At 42.3% G+C, this 20,819-nt stretch overlaps 1 protein-coding gene across 3 annotated transcripts in view; it reads right to left on the reverse strand.

The window, feature by feature from the left end:
- Positions 1 to 20,819, reverse strand: part of SDCCAG8 (SHH signaling and ciliogenesis regulator SDCCAG8) — a 184,850-nt gene that overhangs the window by 38,080 nt on the left and 125,951 nt on the right. The window lies entirely within an intron of this gene.

Consider the following 20,819-nt stretch of genomic DNA (forward strand, 5'->3'; position numbering starts at 1 on the left):
AACTGCAGCCAAATCCACCCTGGCCTTTCAAAATTAACCTTTCCTCCTAAGCTCGATCTACAGACTCTGCTAGTCACTATGGAAATACTTCAGATAATCAGCTTAGAGAGAGGAAAGGTTGGTTCTGGTTAAGGATTTCAGGGGTTCAGTCTGTAGCTGCTTCCCTCTGTGACCATCAGCCTTAGGATGGCAGTGCCAGATGGCAGGCAGTAGACAGGAAGGTAACCTGCTCATCTCATGGTTAGGAAGCAAAAGATGGAGGAAGGAGCTTGAACTCCAATACCCTAGCCAAGTGCACACTCCACATGCCCCATGACAAGAGCCTCCCAATAAGGCTTCACCATCTCCCATTAGTACTGCAGACCCATGACCAAAAAAAAAAAAAAAAAAAAAAAAGCACAGGGGCCTTCTGAGGACACAGCCTTACCCATGGGTATGACAGGACAGGAAGGAGAAATCTTCAAGAGTGGAAAGAGTGCTCCTCCAGCTTCAGGAGAACCAAGCACAGATTAGGCCTCTCTGCCCAGCTGAGTAGGAACAGACAGGAAGTTCTGAGCTTAGTCCTGTGGACTTTAGTTCTCAGATGCTCTGCTTGGCTCCCGGGTCTCAGAGACACATCCTCAAAACAAAGGCAACACTAATAACCTACCGTGTACAGTGTACAAGTTTCGGTTCTGTGTTTTAAAGGTCACTGAATATATAACAGCTAGATAGTTGAAGCAAAATACCATATTCATCAGTGAGATGGGGGACTCAGCAGCCTTCATCTGTTCTTATTTTAAATTTACCACAGCATGTAAATGAGAGGATTTAAAAAGCATCAGGCAAAGTCTCAGCTAGGTGCAAATGAAAAGCACAATCAGAACCGAGTTTGTGCTGCTTCAAGTGCGAGCGTTTGCCAAATGGAAAGGGGCTTAGGTTTTACTACTAATCTGAGCGTACGCAAAGCCAATAGAAAAATCCCAATTACTGTTAAATACCCAGAGCGGGGATTTGCCGCTAAACTGCCACAGAGTATTGGTCTCAGGTTGGCTTTTGTGAACATCTTACTTTATGTCCTGAAATCGTCACAGGAGAATACCACACACAAAGCTGAACTTTAAATACACAGTGCCAGTCACACAGCCCAAAGAAAACAAACCAAGTGCACTTTGGATTAGAGACTGAACTACCTGGTTTAAAGCCCCCTTTCCCCTGTAGCTGAATCTTTTCAGCCAGGAACAGCAGTTATTCCGTCAGCTTCACATTTGCAAACAGGATTGATAACGAGCGAGATAGCCTGCTCCCTTGCAGGGTTTTCTTACACATCCCGAACATTCACACTATATAGAAATGTACAGAGGCGGGTTTGTGATTCACACCCTTGTGGATCTCAGTGGGCCAATATGTTACATTGAGACATCAGCCTACTATTTCAACAACACCCTGTCTGGTTTCCATGGAACAAGTTACCTTCAAAACAAAATGAGCCACATTACATGATGCCAAGGGGAGAGCAAACTCAAGTGCTACCCTCTCTTCTCACACAAGCTTCATTAGAGCTGGGCTTCCAGGCTGCACAGATCCTGCAGGCTTAGGCTAGGGCCTTGAGCCGTTTGAGAACAATCTGTTTCTGACTCTGGAAGCACCTAGGTTACCACGGAGCACACCCTGTGGAGCAAAGAGACAGACACCCACTGAATCACCAAACTGAATCCTCATCTCATATAAATTTTGTGACCCCTAGTCTGAATTCTCAGTCTTAGAATTATTTTTATTATTTCCTGTCCTACCTAGCAACATAATATTTAATCAAGTTTGAAAAATTAAAGTACTAAAATACGTACTTTCTTGGCCTCACAGTGCACATTTAAAATGTACTCCCCTAGGCTGTGGGCAATCAGTACCCAGCAAGAAGTGAAGTCTGCACCGTGAGGCATTTGGACTCCAGGAGAAAACCAACACACGAGGAGAATGCACAGTGCACAGACTGGCTCGACACAGCGTGAACGTCCTGAAGGCTGGGAAGGATCAGACTGAGAACCCAGCCTGCACAGCGGAGCATCTAAGACAAGCACACACAACATCAAACTGAAATGGACCCGCTTGCTTCCCAGGAATGACTAAATTCTAAATTTTGCCTATGGCTGATGAAGGTGGAAAGCCCAACTATAATTTCAGATTAAAAATCCCAGTGACAGGGTGGGAGGGGTGCACGACAGCCACAAGGAAACAGGAGCAAGGAGGAGGGGGTTAGGGACCAGGTCAAACCACGAGAAAACAAAAAGCAAACGAACAAAACACCCACATAGCTATAACTGCAGCAACAGCAGAATCTGGAGCTAGAGATAAATGTAAAAGGCCAAAAGTCAGAGCAAGGGCTCCAATTCAGGTTCCCAGATGAGCCACACCCACAGAGAGCCTTCATCCACCGTTCAAATTTTCTTTTGCAAAATAAAGGAACTTGGTCCAGAGAGCCGAGACACTACAGCGTGAGTACAATGGAAGACAACCAGCCAACAATTCCCTGCCTCAGGCAGATTGTATATTCCCCTCCCCACCCCTGTGTGTGTGTGTGTGTGTGTGTGTGTGTGTGTATCAATGCATTCACCTGGCATTTGGAAAAAAATCATTTAGCCCTCGAAGAAGTGGGACTCCAAAAGGCTGTGCAAAAAGTCAGCAGACAGCTTGGTGGCACAAATATTTGAACTTTGGGTTACAACATACGAGAAAGTTACAAAATTAATTTGGTAGGCCAAAATTAACTTTTTAAATGATAAAAGTAGTAAATCAATATTGCAAAGTCCATGACAAAATTCAGTATGGTTTCATGACTTTTTTTTAGTATGTGTTCATATTTGTGTGTGCATACTAGGCTTCGATGCTAAATGTATGCATTACCTGAGACCTATGCTAGACTGCATATATGTATGTTTGAATAAATATATTTGAGGGAAGAACTGAATTGGATTACTCTGAATTATATGGGGCAAAGAACTTGTGTTTCCCAGGAATGTGGGCAAAGGATGGGCAGGCAGATGAGCAGGAAGGTTCCAGAAGAACAGCCTGGACAGAGCTGAGCATTAGTGGGAGGGCATCCCTGTGCATCGGTGTGTGGTAGACACAGCTCTGATTACAGTGTCTCCAATACACTGATGCTTCAGCAGCTTCTTTGTGCATTTCCGCCTTTGGGGAAACAAAGGGGATATTGAGCTCTATGTACAAACTACGGGGAGGCAAAGGCTGTACGATAGTCAAGCTAGAGCACAAGGAATATGTGATCTTGGATGCATATCTATGTCTATTTACATGTGTGTATGCAAACGTGATGGAGCACACACACTCCCAGTTCTAACCTGTTTCCTCTTGATATATTTTGGTATTTTGAATGTTTGGCAGCTAATGATGATAAAAACTTTGTGTTCAGCACTTTATGATTCCATTGTAGAGAATTTATGCAATTAATCTTGTGATACTTGACATTGTGTTTTTGGTTTGGTGTTGTCTACTTGTTTATTTGAGACAGGGTTTCTTCTCTGTTGCCCTGGCTGTCCTGAAACTCTCTCTACAGACCAGGCTGGTCTTAAACTCAGAGATTCTCCTTCTTTTCCCTCCTGAATGCTGATGCTTGACATTTTTATAAATAAACACATTATTTAAAAGATTTTCAACACTCTTTTCAGAACTAATAATCTTGGGGTCATAAACAGTACAAGTGGCCAAAGTGAAGGGTGGTATGTTTCCCACAGGATGCCATCCTTAATCACTGGGCACTAGGACAGCTCCTGTGTGTACACAGTGGCACTCAGGGACTCCCTGCTGTGCAGGGAGAGGGTTGCTAGCTGCGTGGTGGGGAGAGGGTGGGGCACATCCAGGCAAAGTCAAGATGAAGGACAAGTTGCTAGACAATGTCTTCTGGATACGACTGGGAAGCCTGACCAGTACAATCACAATCTCTTACAGAGACCGACCACACCGGCTGACATGCCAGCAGGGAGGGGGAATCCCATGAGTGGCCACTCCTATATGGAGAGCCTGTCAATGGCTGTGAGAGAGCAAGTGGTCAGAACTAAACCTCATATATCAAAACAGCACTGGCTGAGAGCTTGGAGTCAGAGACTTTAATGTCATCACTATACTAGGGAGGCAGAGGCACAGAGGCAGAGAGGCAGAGGCAGGCAAACTCTTTGAGTTCTACATAGTGAGTTCTAGGATAGCCAGGGCTACTACATAGAAATATTCAGTCTCAAACAAGACAAAACAAAAACAAACAAACAAATGAAAAACACTAATTGAGGTTTGTAGATTGTATATACACAAGACATGTATGTGTAACAGTATGATGTGTGTATAACATGGATGCATGTGTAACAATAATAATTACAAAGAGGTCATGAATTTGAAGGAATGTAGGGGGGTTGGAAGCAGGAAGAGGGATAGAGATAATGGAGATGGAATTCAAATGAGAAGTATTAACTAAAACATTACCCACTGCAACAGGAAGCACTTAGCGACTCAGGCAGTTACTTTAAAGACAAGAGACACAGAAGTATGTGTGTTTGGTTAGAGTGGAAAATGTGAAACCTCTCTCCAAGTGTCGATTTTGAAAGGCTTTTCTGCATGATCAGGTGCAAGAAGACAAGTTTCCGCCCTCGGTTTTGTATGTTGGTTCTTTAATATAGAAATCTTAGTACTGTGAAAAGTCCCAGTTTAGATTACTAAAATAAAAAGCTGTCATTATTTGCATCTTAACAATCATGCTTCAGTTTATCAGGTCACTGGGGAAAGCAAAAGCTTGAGAAGTACATAACTCCTTCCAATTGATCGTCATAAGACTGGTAAAGTCGGTCATTTATGTAACTGCTCACAACCTCAGTAAGTAGCTCCATTAAGTAGGACCTACAAAACCTTACAAAGTGAGGGCCAACTACTAACACATGGCCTAAGTCGATAGCAGGAGCCAATTCTCCTGTAATGAGATCAAATCACACCCAATAGCTTCAGTTAATGCTCAGCGAGTGCCCACTGGGTGTTCATCACTGCACACGCGAACTTCACGTTTATATTACTTAATGACAGTAATTACAGACACATGAGCTGGGGAAGTTCCCCAAATGTGAGGTTATAATTAAAAGGTGTAAAACCTTTAACAAATGTTACACATTTGTTGAAAGTCAAGTTCTGTATTTTTCTCACTTTTGCTTTTCCAAAATTTGAGGAAAACCATGAAAGATAATTTGTAGGTACATGTAGACATCTGAGGCCAACCTTGAGTATCATTCTTCTGTCATTTGGACCGGGTTTAATTCAGCTAGGCTGGCTAACAAGCACGCTCCAGGGATCCTTCTGGATCTGCCTCCCAGCTCTCAGACTGCACTCAGGCTACCAAGCCTGATTTTTTTTTTTTTTTTTTTTTAAATAAAGGTGTTGGGAATCAAACAGGTTCTCACATTGGTGTCTCTCTCCCACTATAGATGTCCTAGGCTGAAATTCTCAAAGTTGAATTTATAGGCATTTGCCACCACAGCCAGCACAAGTCAGAATTTTCACGACAATTGTGATATCCTGTACTTTCATCAAACTACGGTTTGAACCAACTGTTGAGTACAGAGAGTGATGTCAAGAAAGGCTGCATGCAGGCGGGGGACTGGGAGTATGGGTGGGTGTGGAAGAGCACTTGGTATGCAAGCCTAAGGACCTGAGCCCAGACCTCAGCAAAGAGCTTGGTGTGTAGCTGGGAATGGTGGGAATCCATACAGAGGCATCTCTAGGGCTTGCTGTCTTCCACTTGGTTTTAGCTTCCAAGACAGACCCCGTGTCAAAGGAGTGAGGCAGAGAATAATGAAGCAGGATATATGGCAGTTTTTCGTATATGAAAGTATATTTTGTTTCTCTTACAGATCGATGATGCATTTTGATATTCCTCTAAATCAAAATGTGCACTCTGTTGTTCAAGGCCACCTTTCAAGAACTGGGCCTTCAATAAGGATGTTTACCACCCCTTCCGGCTATCGCAAGTATAGTAATGGAGCAAACAGTCAGGGACACAGCACTTTTTCCCAAGTGACTCAGCTCTGTGCTGTCATCATCATAATGATAAACACTAAACCTAATGAAGGAAGGAAAATGAGTAGATGCTTCCATTCATCCCCAACCCAAAAATGAACCAATTAAAAGCAGAAGTGGAAGGACCATCTTCACCCAGTGGAGTCCCTCATCATACTTGGCTTGTTTTTCCTATATTCAGGAAGGAGATTTAACACCCTGTAAGAATTAACTTCATACTTACCACACCGGGAATCAACTTCAATCCATTTTGAAGGTTGTTTGTTTCAGTGACTAAAGGCTCTGGCCACCAAGCCAGGCAAGTGGAGTTAGGTGCCAGGCACCAAAACTGTCCAAGTTGAGCTTTAACTCCTACAAGATGTTCTTTGACCTCTACATGTATATTCACACTTAATAAAAGAATAAATGATTAAAATAATTAATACTAATAATTAATCAGGATGGATGTGATACGTGCCTTTGATCCCAGCACTCAAAAGGGAGAGGCAGGCAGATCTCTCGAGTTTGAAGCTGACTTGAACTACTCATCAAGTTCTAGGTCAGCAAAAGCTACTTCGGAAGACCCTACCTTCAAAATGAAGTAATCTAAATCCATTTAAAAATACTTGTATTTTCAACAGTATATTCTTCTATCAAGCTTATCCTCCTGAGACCTTGCGGGAAATTAGTTCAGTTTGCTACCTGTGAGGGTGTGGTTGCTGCCCCGCATTTCTGCCGCAACCGCACCTACACCTATGACTCTCACCCCTGTGGGTATCAGGTCAGTAGGAACCAGTAGAGAGAGTTGCTGCTTCCTTGGGCAGTGGGAAGTTTACTTGGTGTAAGAAATTTTCACTGGCCCAGTTTCTGGGCAGGACAAGGCTGGTATTCTTAGCTCAGGGACAGAAAACAGAAAATCGTCCCATTTTGTGCTTCCAGGTTGGCTTTGCTTTGAATGACACAAAAGGAAACAAAGGTGCTTATGGAGAATCAAACGTGTCACTGTGTTGTGGAATTTCACTCTGACTACAGCAGAAGTGCTCCAAATGGCTCACCACTTGTTCTGATGAAGAGATGAGCCAACAACAAATACTTCCTCATCTCCCTCAAAAGAGCGGCTCACCTGTACCTGGGCCCTCAGCATCCAGCTGCTGCTGTTAAGCATAAATGGGTGCGGCTGCTTTGTCCAGTAACCATTCTTCTCAAAACCAGCGTTGTTTCTTCCCAAGTGTGGTGATGCTACTCTATTATTACAAGTAAGTACTTATTTAACCCAGAAATGCATATGCTGACATACTGATTCTATGGAAAGGAAGAGGAATGGCTTAAATACTCAACAACACTGGATATCCCCCATGCAGAGAAAGGTGTGCAGGAAGCAAATACTTTTCACTGAGAGGGCCACGGAATGGCAGATACCACACACATACTGCTTACCAAATGTCACGTAGGACAACCAACACTGAGTACAGATGCAGTTTGGGTGTGGTCTATCTGAACAAACAAACAAACAAGAACACCCAATAACGTGGTGCCTAAAACAGACGATATCCAAGTACAGAGAAAGTCTTGACTCTCTCTCTCTCTCTCTCTCTCTCTCTCTCTCTCTCTCTCTCTGTGTGTGTGTGTGTGTGTGTGCGTGTGTGTGTGATTTACACAGACTCCTGCTCACCCAGTACTTCTCTCTTATTCGCACCAACCTCAGAGCACACAGATGAGTGAGAGCGAGTGTGCATCAGAGAACACGGGGCTGGAAGTCAGAAGTGTTCCCTGGCAGGCCCCGTCTGCTCACCTGTGCAATGTGCACACACTGAGGACGGGGTGAGGAGGAGTATGGGAGACAGAGTGAGGCACTGAGTAGATAACAAATATTTAGGAGAGAATATAAAAAATATTGACAAGTAAACTGGAGGAAAGTAAAGTCATTTAGAAATGTTCATTATGAAGAAAACACAGAATTAGCCACTTATATAAAATTATTAAAATAAAATTTAAGTTTCTGACATAAAATACTAGTTTGAGAATGAAAAGGAACCTACTTTATTGTATCTTATGAATCTTAATAATAATAAAAGCACTAAAACAAAAACCCAACAAAACCAAAATGAAACCATTTGTCTCAATTTAAAACTCTAGAGCAGATCACAAACACAGACACAAACAGAGCCACAGCCCTTGCTGGACACACAGGACAGTGCTCTGATCCGATTGGAGGAAACAAGCTACTGAAGAAACGAACGCCACCTCCACTGATGTCTTTAGTTCTCGGGAAGAACCAACCTGAAGTTAGGCCTTCAGTCAGTCTGAAACAACACTTCACAGGGCCCAACTACAATAATCAGTACAGACAGAGAACAGAACACTTAATAGAAGTTTCACATGAACTGCTCTCCCAAGCAGCGAGGCTTGTCAGAATATGGGTTTTTAAATAAAAAGGAAATTAACTAGCAGATTAACATAACATTTCATTCATTAATTGCTAAATAAAACAGCGCCTAAACCGCCTTCTATGCTGAGGTCATTGCAAACTGGACTCTCTACAAAAAGAACAGGCTTCCATCTAACTTCCCATCATCCTTCAACTGCCACTGCCCTTCATGCACAAAGTAACCCGATGTGATGTTAATTCATATGCGGCCGGGGAGTCGGTACACATTTCAGGTTGCTTTTATAATTCAGCTATTCTAAGAGTCTCAAAATATTTCATTAAAAATTAATGTGTTATCCACACAAATGGCAAATATTGAAAACTAGAAATATAAATAAAAAATAATAAAAATAGTAAGCCTACTAATACTGAAGAGGAAGGGAAACAGGAGGGGGAGAGCATGTGAAAGAGAGGGCGATTTTAAACATCCGGTTTCTATTCTGGACCATTCATGGAAACAGACAGACACAGCAAGTGGAAGCCAAATATATTCCCTGCTGACAGGATTTGTTTTCTACCTTGTCATTATTTCTTATTGCATTCTTCCTAATAATACTTCTCCAGTGTTCTAGATTTGCTGACTGACGTGCCAGCCTCTTTAAGCATAAAAAGGACTACAGCGGCTTGAGGTGCACTCACGGTACCAGGCTGTTTGCAAGGCTTCTGCCTGGGGCTTGAGGCTCTCCCCAGAATGACTTTCCACACAAAGGCATGCTACATGTGATGTTGCCCCATGTTACACACAGTTCTCAAATTCCCTTCAGTCACTTTCTTAGGATCCAACATACAAGCCCTGGTCCACGGCAGCAGGCAAAGATGGCAGTGCCCAGTTCACTAAGGCGGGGCAAAGACAAACAAGCTCAGCACACATTTGCTGACTGCCCATCTCACAGCCATTCGCAAGCTCCCTACCTTATTCTATGTCCACACTCCCCGTTAAGTGGCTCTGAGAAGTCACATTGTTTACAAAGCATGCAGTACCACGGCACTCACTTGATCCTACGTTGGAGTCAGACAACAGAGCTGCACTCCATCCAAGAGAATGCAGGGAGGATCTGAAAACATCATAGATTTGTTTAATACTGACTATACAAACACCCCTTTGCATCAAAATAAGTGTCCCTCTTTATTGTACTCTGATTATTTTCTATAGAATTTAAATTGTACATAAAATTATAATTGTGCCTTGTTTTATGTAAATTGATTGTCTCAATTATTGGGAAAGGATTGGAATGTTAATGGACTATTTTGCTGGAGACATGCCAAGCAAATCAGCAAAAACTCCAACAGCTCTAACTCGAGGTATACAGCCAAACATTTACATAAATTAGGGAGACCAATGTGGTCTTGAGAATCGATCTTGCAGTCTGAAACGGCAGGAAGCTCTTCTCCAAGGTTAAATTACCTTTAATGTTTGATGTCAGAAAGTTCTGGGACTGGAGATTCTAATTTGGATTTATTTAAAAAAATAAATAAAAAGCAGGAGTCACATTTGTAGAAGAACACCTGCAGCCATACACTTTCCCCTGGCCAATGCTTACAGAACAGGGTGGCCATGAAGAACTGGGGTCTCTCCTGAAGACTGAGGAGGGAGAGAAGGGCCAGTGGCATTGTAACATGCGTGGATGCTGCAGCTCACCTGATTATCTGAGGTAAGAGAGTGACGACCCCAGGAAACTGCTGTAGACCCATCTCCTTTATGTTAACCTGGTTAATGCAGTCACACACATCTTCACTACAGTTAGGAACAGCCTTTTGTTACTCAGACGGTTACATGTTTTTTACAGTTAAGGAATAGCACAGATGCCAGAGGTGTGGTCATTCACGTGCCTCATACTGCCAGCCTTCTAGATGACTCCCACAATCCCTCGGTATCAAGAGATGCTGTAAATGTAGGTATAAAAATCACCACTGGGTAGAATACAACAAACTGTTTCCTTTACAGCAAGATTCAGAACCCAAACGTAAGCATCATGGGTTTACATCCATTTGCAATATTTTAGGAATTGAAAATTTTAAGTTTTAATTATCTTAGACTTGAAAAGAGCATCTTTTGCCAAGGAAAATGGGCCTTATTAATATAGGCATACATATAGGTGTATGTACAGGATACAACTTAAGATTTTAACAAGAAAATAAAGGCTTCTTCTGATGGCAAACTGTTCCGAATGAAGTTCTATAGTGGAAGAAACTGAATTTGAGGTATTTTTTTCTACACCAAGTTCAGCAGTTCTAGGGGCCATGAGCTATTTTCAGTGACATCTGAGACTGGTCTCTTCTAAGTGCTGGCCTGGCTTGTATAAAATAACTTCCACACAAAGAAAAGTCTGAAATCGATGTTACATATCTATGTCTATGAATTTCAAGGAGGCTGGCGTTTTCTGACAACTAGATGGATGATTAGAATTCTGTGTATCAAGAGCTGCAGATATAGCATGTTTGTCTAGCACACAGGAAACCCTGGGCTGGATCCCATTCCTAGCACTGCATAAAATAAGTGTGAATCAAGTGTACTTAATGCTGCTGTTAGATATTTATACATAATGTCTTAAAACACTCACTTTTTAAACTGTTATTCATTCGTATGGATGAGAAGAAGAAAATGGACCTATCCATGTTCATATACAGAAGTTATTTTATAGATAATATTTGTTTTTGAACCAATTAAATTTCTTAGAAACAATGTCCAGAAATGGTCACTATAGCGCATCAAGACATCATAAAACTAAACATATATTGCTCCCTTAAGTACATGTCACCAGCACAAAGACAGCATCTTCTAGAAGCTGGAAAGGTATTGGCCTTCTTCACCATCACCAACGGTTGAGCAAAGCATGGTACGGGCCACAGTAGGCAGTCCTCTGGGCCTGGGCAGTCTCAGCTCTGCCTGAACGGAGAAGTACTGGTGCATTACAACCACACACCGTCCACGCTGACGTCCACGCCCTCCATTGCAGGTGGTCCCACAAGTCCAGTGTTGCTCTCCCAAGTCAGAGAAAATCGGTGACAAAACCCCACAAAGGTGGCCTAGAATCAGAATGTCCTAGAAAGCAAAGCTTTTACAGTCTTATGTATCTATTCAGGAAGCTTGCTCATCTCTGCCTTACGTTTTATTTACTAATTTCTTACCATTAAGTTGGAATTGTAAAATAAAACATATAAGTTACTATTTTATTAAACAAAAGCATGTATTCTCTTTGATACTCCAGGCAGACAGCCCAGGAGGTGTGGAGTTCTTTTCTTCTTCTCTTAGGCAGCTGGTTCACGGGGAGGAGACGTTACTTGCCCAAGGTCAACAGCAGGTTCAGAGGCTAGGATCAGAACCCAGGCAAAGAGCCTGCAAAAACTGCCTTACTCACTAGGCAACATGTGTTCTACTAGGAACTGAAAGCCGTGATAGAACTCATCAATTCTTCATTAAGCCAGGGATCCCTTGAAGGAGAATTGACCTGAAAGGTCCCTAGCAGAGAATTTGACTCTTACATGTGGCAGATAGTGGGAGAGCTGCTGGTGGGCTTTGTGCCCGTGACTCTGGGGACCTGCGGTCCCCTCCTCCAGATCACTGACAGCTAGAGAAACAGAGGACATGCACTGAGCTCAAGAGTGTGAGCTGTGTTTCTAGACTACATGTCACACATTAGCCTTGACTTTAGGCACCGTGCACAGCTCTCAGCCTGTGCAGTTTGTTGTGGGCTGTGACTTGGTGGTTCTCGTTGGCTCCTGACTGCTAGGATACCTTCCCTCCAGAGCTGCAACACTTACTTACAATGCTGCCTATCAGCTTCCTCAAGCCACGTTCCATCACCTCTCCAAATAATACCACCAGCTAGGGCAAAGATTTTAACACATAGGAGGGCACCTTTGATGCCAGCACTGAGGAGGCAGAGGCAGGTGGACTGCTGTCAGTCTAAGGCCTGTCTTGCTTATATATAAGTTCTAGGCTAATCAGGGACACATAAGAAGGTCCTATTTACAAACATCAAACCCAAACAAACAAAGGAATTCAAAAACCTGTGGAGAACAACTCTTACTCAAACTATAAAAGACAGTATTAGCTTTGAAGGTTGGCCACCCAAAATTATCTATATAGAAATACAAAGGTAGGAGGGATATGGGGGAGAATACAAGAGTACATCCAGGAACTACCAGACAACATGAGGTCCAGCTGGTGTAAAGAGAGCAAGGAAGGGATGAGGGTCTCCTCCTCCTCCTCCTCTCTGCTCAGTCTCCTGCCATATGTAAAGCCACAGTGTTATGTCCCTGATGGTCCTGAGCAGGTTCTCCCTTTGTTCCGGCACAAGCAGTTTCACTTCTCTTCAGCACTGGGTTTGGGCCCCTAGAGCCTCTTGCTCTATTACTGGCGCAGCAGGATTCGACCTTATGACCACTCTGCCTCCGTGACTAGACCAAGTTGCTTAAAGATCCCATGCACTTTTGCTTTAGTGTTAAGCGCTAAAGAAATACTAATTAGTGTACTGGTATATTAATAAACTAGAAGATACAAAGGAGAACTCAAGCCAGCAAACCAGACTAAGGTGTTGACATTTAACATTTAATGTTTAAAATTATAAAAAAAAAATAGGCAAAGCAACCAACCTGGCTGCAGAAATGACAAATAGCCCCCATTTAACTGAAAAGTGCTAAGTTAGGATAATAAAACCTTTCATCAGAGTTAATCTACAAAAAGGTGTTTGTGTGTGTGTGTGTGTGTGTCTGTGTGTGTGTGTGAGAGAGAGAGAGAGAGAGAGAGAGAGAGAGAGAGAGGGGGGGGGGGGGGAGGGAGGGGGGAAGGAGGGAGGGAGGGAGGGAGGGAGGGAGAGAGAGACAGAGAGAGAGGGAGGGAGACAGAGAGCAAGTTTTCAAGAAGAGCTGACTACTAGAGATGAGCTCAGCAAACATGATATTCAAGGCAACCTGAGCTCCAGAGCACAACAGTTTATACTAACTATGGGGAGAAATACCATTTTAAATACAGAAACCCATTCTCACCTGTAATATAAGAATAAACACTCAACTGCTTAGAAGTTAGAAGCTGGGATATATGAGGGACAAAGGCTACGATGGGAAACTTGCAGGGCAGTGACAGCACTGTCTAGCACTGTATTGACAGCTCTCACAGACAGAATATACAAAACTAAAGATGGAGCCAAAAGACTGGGCTGGCACAAGGTGCTTGTCACAGAGCCTTGAGTCTGGTGCTCTGTGTAGGAGAAAACAAACTCCTGTTTGCTCTCCTCCAAATCTCACAGAGGTACCAAGACTCTGCAGCCTAAGTCATTCTAAGAAAATAAAGTATAAAACTATTGTGAACAATGGTCATGTTGCTCATGAGCTGCTGATGAAGGGTTTACTGACCCTAACAACAGGGAGGCTGCGTGGGGGAGGACTTCAGGCATACAATACACCTCTTGCTTTTTTTTTTTTCTTTAACAAACCTAAAACTTCTCTAAAAACAGTCAAGGAAGGAAAACAAATGAGTCCCAATTCCCAACAATGCTCAAAATGTTGTTGTTTTTAACATCTAGGTAAATATATTCCACTTGAAATTTGACTGGAGCCAGTTCATATGCTGACCCTGGCTCATGCTGAAAGACTACACACTGAGCTCATGGATGTGCACACACATTTACACACTCACACAACATCACAGTTATATTCCAAATTATAAGTCCAAAATGCTTGAAATTAAAAGCTACATTCAAAATTCAGAAGGCATCTTTCCCCGTAGAAATAACATTATGTAAACATGGTATTTAGGTTCACACACTAAATCACAAGAACCAATTTAACCCATAATGTAAATAAACAATGATCCAGAATGGGGGCCTGTGCAGTTCCTGCCAATCCCCAGAATACACTGCTGAGAGGTGGGTGCATGTTGGAGGTCTAATGAGTGTGTTGACTACAGGGTGTTGAGTAAACTCCATGCTGATCATGGCTCTACGGACTTCATTGATTGTGTTTACCAGTTCTCACATCCTTACAAGATAGAGCTTTACAGAAAAAAAAAAAAATGAGGAAGATGAAACTTGCAGGGAAAAGAACCTGCCACAACTCTTAGGGAGAGGCAGTAAAAAGAGAAAAACCCAGACCCTACCCCCAATGTACTGCCTTCACATTAGGTCTTAAGAGGACAGCATTCAAACCACAAACAGCTTACACAGTAAACTAGGGCCGGGTGTGTGCTTGGTCAGCAATGTATCCAAGCACCTAGTGGGAAATCACTGGGGCAGGGCATGTTCTTAAAGAGGATTGTGGGATTCCAAGTCCCTCCTTTTCCTCCTCCTTGCTTTCCAAACTCTGTGTAAGTGGGACTTGTTCTGCAGGGAGCTCCTGCCCAATAAGCAAGAGGACACATTAGTCATGGACCCTCCACAACTGAGATCCAAAGGGAACTTTTCTTTTAGTAAATTAGCTGTTGTAGGTGCTTTGCTATGTGACAGAAGGCTGACTAACAAAAACTAAGCACTCAGGACACACCTGGTGATTAAGAGAAGCAACCTTTCTCTTCCGCTGAGTGTTGGGCTTATGGTAGCTAAAAGTATAAATGATATAATTATGCCTTTGGTATTTTCCTAAGTTTCTCTTGTTAGGTTCCTTTCATGTTTCATGTGCTCCCAGGTGGTCAGCTATTATAGCATCTGCCCTGTTCCATGAATGTACTGCATGTGCTGTTTAAAATAATTCATTAACCCAAAATAAAATCTTAGCTCCTGAAGGGTGGAGAGATCCCGTCTGCTGGGAGGCAACAACCGTGTTTCAGGTCAAACATGGCCCCGTGATGTCTTAGGTGTGTTCCCGCACTACACAGAATAATGCATCTTAGAGAGATTGCTTGAGAACCATAATTCATTTATAATTCTGGCGCAATTTTAAGAAAATGGTAGTTTTCTAAGTGGTTCTAATTATCCCAGCTCCCTCCTCTGCATTACACAACATTCCCAGCTTGTCCTGGGATGCCATAGGTGAGGCAAGCGTCTAAATCACACAACCCTATGGCTGGTGAGACAAATGATAAAGAAAATCTACAAAAACAAACAAAATGAAAACCTAGTCAAAATAAAATGTGTAGCTTATTAATCACTTACCAATTTCTTCATTAAAAACATAATTGCATGTTATAACATAAAGGTATGTAAATCTAAAATAAGCCAGACATTTTGTAAATTCACATTTAATAATATGCTGTCAGTTATAAAAACAGACTCGCAAACAGCATATCCAAAAGAGGCCGCTCTATGCAGAACTGGTGGTGACAGGATAGGAGGCAAAGATTACACATCCATCTGCTTTCGCAGATTAGATAGACGATCTGCTTCTGAATTACAATTCATATCCTCTCCCTCTCTCTCTCTCTCTCTCTCTCTCTCTCTCTCTCTCTCTCTCTCTCTCTCTCTCTATCTCTCTCTCTCCCTCTCCCCCTCTCTCCCCCTCTCTGTCTATGTGTGAGTGTGTGTGTGTTACATTCATGTGTGTGAAGAAGAACATGAAGCATGGAGAGTATGTGGAGGTCAAAGGACCACCCTGAGGTTAGACCTCACCTTCTGCCTTGTTTGAGACAGAGCGCCTGTGTCCGGCACCACTCGACTAGCCAGCACATGACTTTCCAGGCTTCTGTCTTTGTCTCGCATCTCTCCACAGCAGGACTCCTGGGATGTTCACACTGACTCACTTTTACATGAGTTCTAAGGATTCAAATTCAGTTTCTCACCCCTGAATTTCAAGTGCTTTCTGTCCACTTAGCCATCTCCTCAGCCACTGAAATGTAGTCACTGAGAAGGAAGGCACTGTATTGCTGTTGCAAGAGCGAATTTCTGTACTACAATGGGCTAACAAAATAAAATAAAATAAACTACTACAACAAAGCTAGATCTATAGTGAAGAAAAAAAAACAGAAACATATGAAAACCAAAATGATCTCAACACAAGCTTGGTAATGAATTGTACGTTCTTCTCAGGGAAGACAGCAAGGCAGAGCTGGGGCTGAAGTGCAGAAGGTCTGCGGGGCAAGAGGACTGCCAGTAGAAGAGCAAGTTACCATTCTCATAAGCTGTTCTGGCATATAAAAGACAAACTTCAGACCCTTTAAAATGTTCACCTGATAGACTTTTAGACTGTACCGAGGAACTGGTGAGAAAAGCCTAGAGTTTCGGTTCTGTCTTCTGTAGTTGTGGTGATTCCTCTAAACTAAAAAGGCCTGCTTCAAGAAAGTGTTCCAGCGAAAGAGACATATTTTTAAACCTTGTGCCCCAAATCAAACATTAAGACTTTGGTTTATATAAGTCTGAGATAGGATGTCCTTCCCAGGTAGCTAGCAGAGGACAACCCCCTAGAGTCTCATTTCAGTTTCGCCCTGTGGTTTGTAGGAGCCCTGGGGGAGCCCAGAGTGACCTCCTAGTACCATGGGTACTCAGTACTGTGAACACACAACACCCTCAACTAGCTATTTTGCTTGGATGTATGTTAAAAACCTCAGTCCCCAGATTGGTACTCCATGGTACTGGGAGACCTTTCAGGTCACAGGAGGCGTGCCCATCAGGAGGACATGGCTCCTCAGCCTCCCTTTTGCTTCCATCTCGACTTCTTCCTAGTTATAATTTAGATATGAAAGGCTCTCAAATGCTCATGTATTGAAAGCTTGACTGGCTGGTGGTGCTACTGTGAGGTGACTGGTCTGAGAAAAGAACACACCTTACCACAGGATTAGTGCATAGCTCTCCAGACGACATGGGGCTGACTTCTCTATAGGTTACGAGTAGGTTACTGAGGGCCATGTCCTGGAAGGCTGCTTTTTGTCTCAGGCTCTGGCCTTCTCTACTTCTGGACTCTCAAAAATGAACAGTTTTGCTCAGGTACATTCTCTCATGGTATCTAGATTTGCCTCATCCCAACGCAATGGAAATAGCCAGAGATAGACTGAAGCCTCAGAAGATAAGATCCAAAATAAGCTTCTCCCCTTAAGTTATGTTCTCAGGCATCTTGTCACAAGGATGAAAAGCTTACCGAAGAGCCACCATGGGGTGAACATCTTTTCTCTGTCAGCTTTTACTAGGGCTGCATCAGGCCCAAATCAACAGTATCAATTGAATTTAGACCGAAACCTAAACTGTGAACCAAAAAGTCTCACTTCTTCTTCTAAAGTGATGACCTAGGCATTTGATGGAGTGTAAAAAGATGGCTAGCACCCAAGTCCCAGGACACAGGGTGTTCTCTACCCATGGTAGTGAGCACAGAAGAGTCATGAGGGAGTCACTCTCATGAATCCCTTGGTGAACATGATACAGAACAGATGAGATCCCCACTACACACAGAGGACACAGATCTGGCCTTGGCCCACCTCACTTTCACCACAGCCATAGAGCCATCAGGGCCTCCTGCAGTTGCAGGGCTGGAGAAGGGACTCCTCAAGCCAAAACTAATACTTGCTTAATGCTAGTGGTTAGATGTCTGTTGATTCTCTGAAAGTTTACAACCTTGCCTCTTTTCCTAACTCAGCATCCTCAGACTTCTCTCAAACCCTTTACATAGAAACATAGCTTTGAGAATTCTTGTAGAGATTGCTAAAACATTCCCTTATTATGGTATGAAAATGTAACTAGGAAACTTTCAAGTAAAAACAACTTATTTAAAATAAATATAAATGTGAAGATTTATAATAAAATTTACTATTTCATAAATAATGTCAATATATATACATACATATCACACTTAATATATTAATCAAATAAGAAAATGTCATGTTTGGCCAATAGCATAAATACATTTTAGCATCAACATATACTCTAAAATGTCAAGATGAAAGTAAACCCATATTATAGAATCAAACAAACTAAAATAGCTGCATATTTTTTCTAGAATTCTAATTTTATGAATGTATAATCTAACACATTTATAGTATTTTTCTTTTGTCTGAAGATGATGGGGTGCAAGTTATAATTTCAGGTTCAGATTCTAAGTATTTCTTGGAAAATTGTTAATAGTCTTTTTTTTCTTAAAAATTGCATTGTTTATTGGACTACATTGATATCAGTGCTGCTTAGAAATTACTAAAGTGAGTTCATAGTGCAAGTTGGTTGACATAACTGTATCACTGTTCTTTCTGCCCTCTCAGAGCATTTGTTCAAAGAACTGTTCACAATCAGGTGAAGTAGAAAATATTAGTAACTAGAAAGTTCTCACACATCTCTACATAGTCAAATAGACACAAGTTTCTGAGAACTGTGTGAATAGTCTTATTTCTATAAAATCAAAATGTTGGTTTATATGAAATCCAATATTACATTTTCTATTTTAACAGTGGTTTTTGCATAAAGTTTCCATTAGCAAAACAGAATGTAAGGATTTCATACATATAATCTGGTTAACAGAATTACCAAGTTTAAATTCATTATTAGCTTGCCTCTTTCTTTTTTCTTTCTTTCTTTCTTTCTTTCTTTCTTTCTTTCTTTCTTTCTTTCTTCTTTTTTTTTTTTTTTTACTTACTCTGGTCAGCCGAAGGGCCGGCGCCTCCTCAGTCAGTGCCGTGTACGTGTTTGGTCAAACATTCCTAATGGTGCCTGAACCTACACTGATGCCACTCAGGTAGTAGATGGATAGGAAACAAGTCATACTGTTGGAAGTGGGTGTGCTAGCCTAGCATCTGCCTCGTACCTGTGGAAACTCAATAGCCATTGCAAGAGTATTTTTGTTCCTCTATACGAGAAATAAAGAAAATCGCAGCCCTTTGTTTTTAGAAGGGAGTGTTTTACATGTTTTCTTTTTCCTAACCTAGGGACTGACCTCTTCCAAGTAGCAGTCACTTGCGTGCGGTTGGTAGCACGCAGGGTGTAGAAACAAACGCGCAGCCCGGCCTGAGGTGGCGCTTCCTCTGCTGCTCCTACCTGCTCCCACCAGGGTCCCTGGAGACCCCCAGCAGGCACCTTGCTACCCGCTCAGCTTGCCTCTTTCAACTAGAAGCTTCAATGGCAGTATGCACATTGCTCAAACTGCTCACTTATTCTCTGAAAGAGTCACAGACTGTCCTTCTGACAGCAGAGTCAGGAGGGTTGGGACTGGAGACAGAGTTCCCACATGAGGGAACGCAGCACTCAGCATGCATCCTGTTTATTTTCTAGGTAGGAACACAGGACTAGCTACTTGGTTTAAAACAGAAAAACAAAACCAAAAACATTATTTTAACATGGACTTTCAAAACTATATTAACTCAAGAGAAAAATCTTTCTTGTTCACTGTAACTTTGCTGGACTTTATAACAATATTATTCAATGAATTCACATGTACCCCAACTCTGCTCCGAACTGTATACATCCCCTGTGCGTACCGTCTGGGAGCTGGCTGTCCTGCCTTCCGATATCCTTGCATCTCATCTCATGAAAACAGTGGTAAGCAGCTACTCCATCACTCTTAACTTTCAACCACTGTCTCCACCTATCCCCACCATTACCACGGGCAGCAGACGTTTTCTGTCTGGCATGTGACTAGCATCTGCTTAAAGGTTCCATCTTTCCCAAGGCAGTTTTATCACTGTTGTGGCAATGGTATCTCTTCTGTCCAGTTTTAACCTTTCTCTAAGAGTGTGGTTGCTCCCGAGGGTCAGTAGACCTTTCTTACTTTCTTACTTCTTGTTTCCTCCTGATGACCCATTTATCTCCAGGCTTTCAAACATTCCCCCAAAGTCAAGGGAAGTTTCTATCTCCAGTCTAGAACTATCTCCCAAGTTTAGCTTCCCTAAAACCATGCAAGGTCCACCAAGGGAGAACCATATCTATTTTGCTGTTTTGTCCCAGCTTGTGATGGAGACCTAGTAGCACATGACACATAGTGGCAATCAATAAATATATTTTGATGACATCAATGACTTCTATTTGGCATGTTTCTTTCCCAAGGCCTTAATTTTATACCTGAAAATGAAGATGACAATAGCAGCTCTTTTCCAGGTTTAGCTCAAGGCAAATGAAATATTGGACAAATGTGAATTTTATGAACTAAAAAACAGTATATCAGGGTAAAAGGCATACTTTCAGGCTAAAATACTTCTTGGAACCTTACAAAAACTACAAAAGTTTGCTCACCCCTAACATAGGGTAGTGTCTGGGTTCAAGGAGATACTGTACAAATTAATAGACAGATGGTATTTCCTTGCATTTTATTATCACCTACCTGTACTTTAAAATGCTGGCAGGGGGTGGCAGCGCATACTCTAGCCTCCCTCCTACCTAACAGAGGGAGTCATCAAGGCCTGATGCACAGCACTACTGTCTCCCCAATGTCTTTACCTTCAGCTTAAGAAAGTGTGATCCACACACATTTCCACTCCCTCCTTATATAAATGGAGACAGAGAAGGCACAGGTCTCTGAGGGATGAAGT

The sequence above is a fragment of the Micromys minutus genome (assembly GCF_963924665.1).
Source record: "Micromys minutus genome assembly, chromosome: 1".
In the NCBI taxonomy this organism is placed as follows: domain Eukaryota; kingdom Metazoa; phylum Chordata; class Mammalia; order Rodentia; family Muridae; genus Micromys; species Micromys minutus.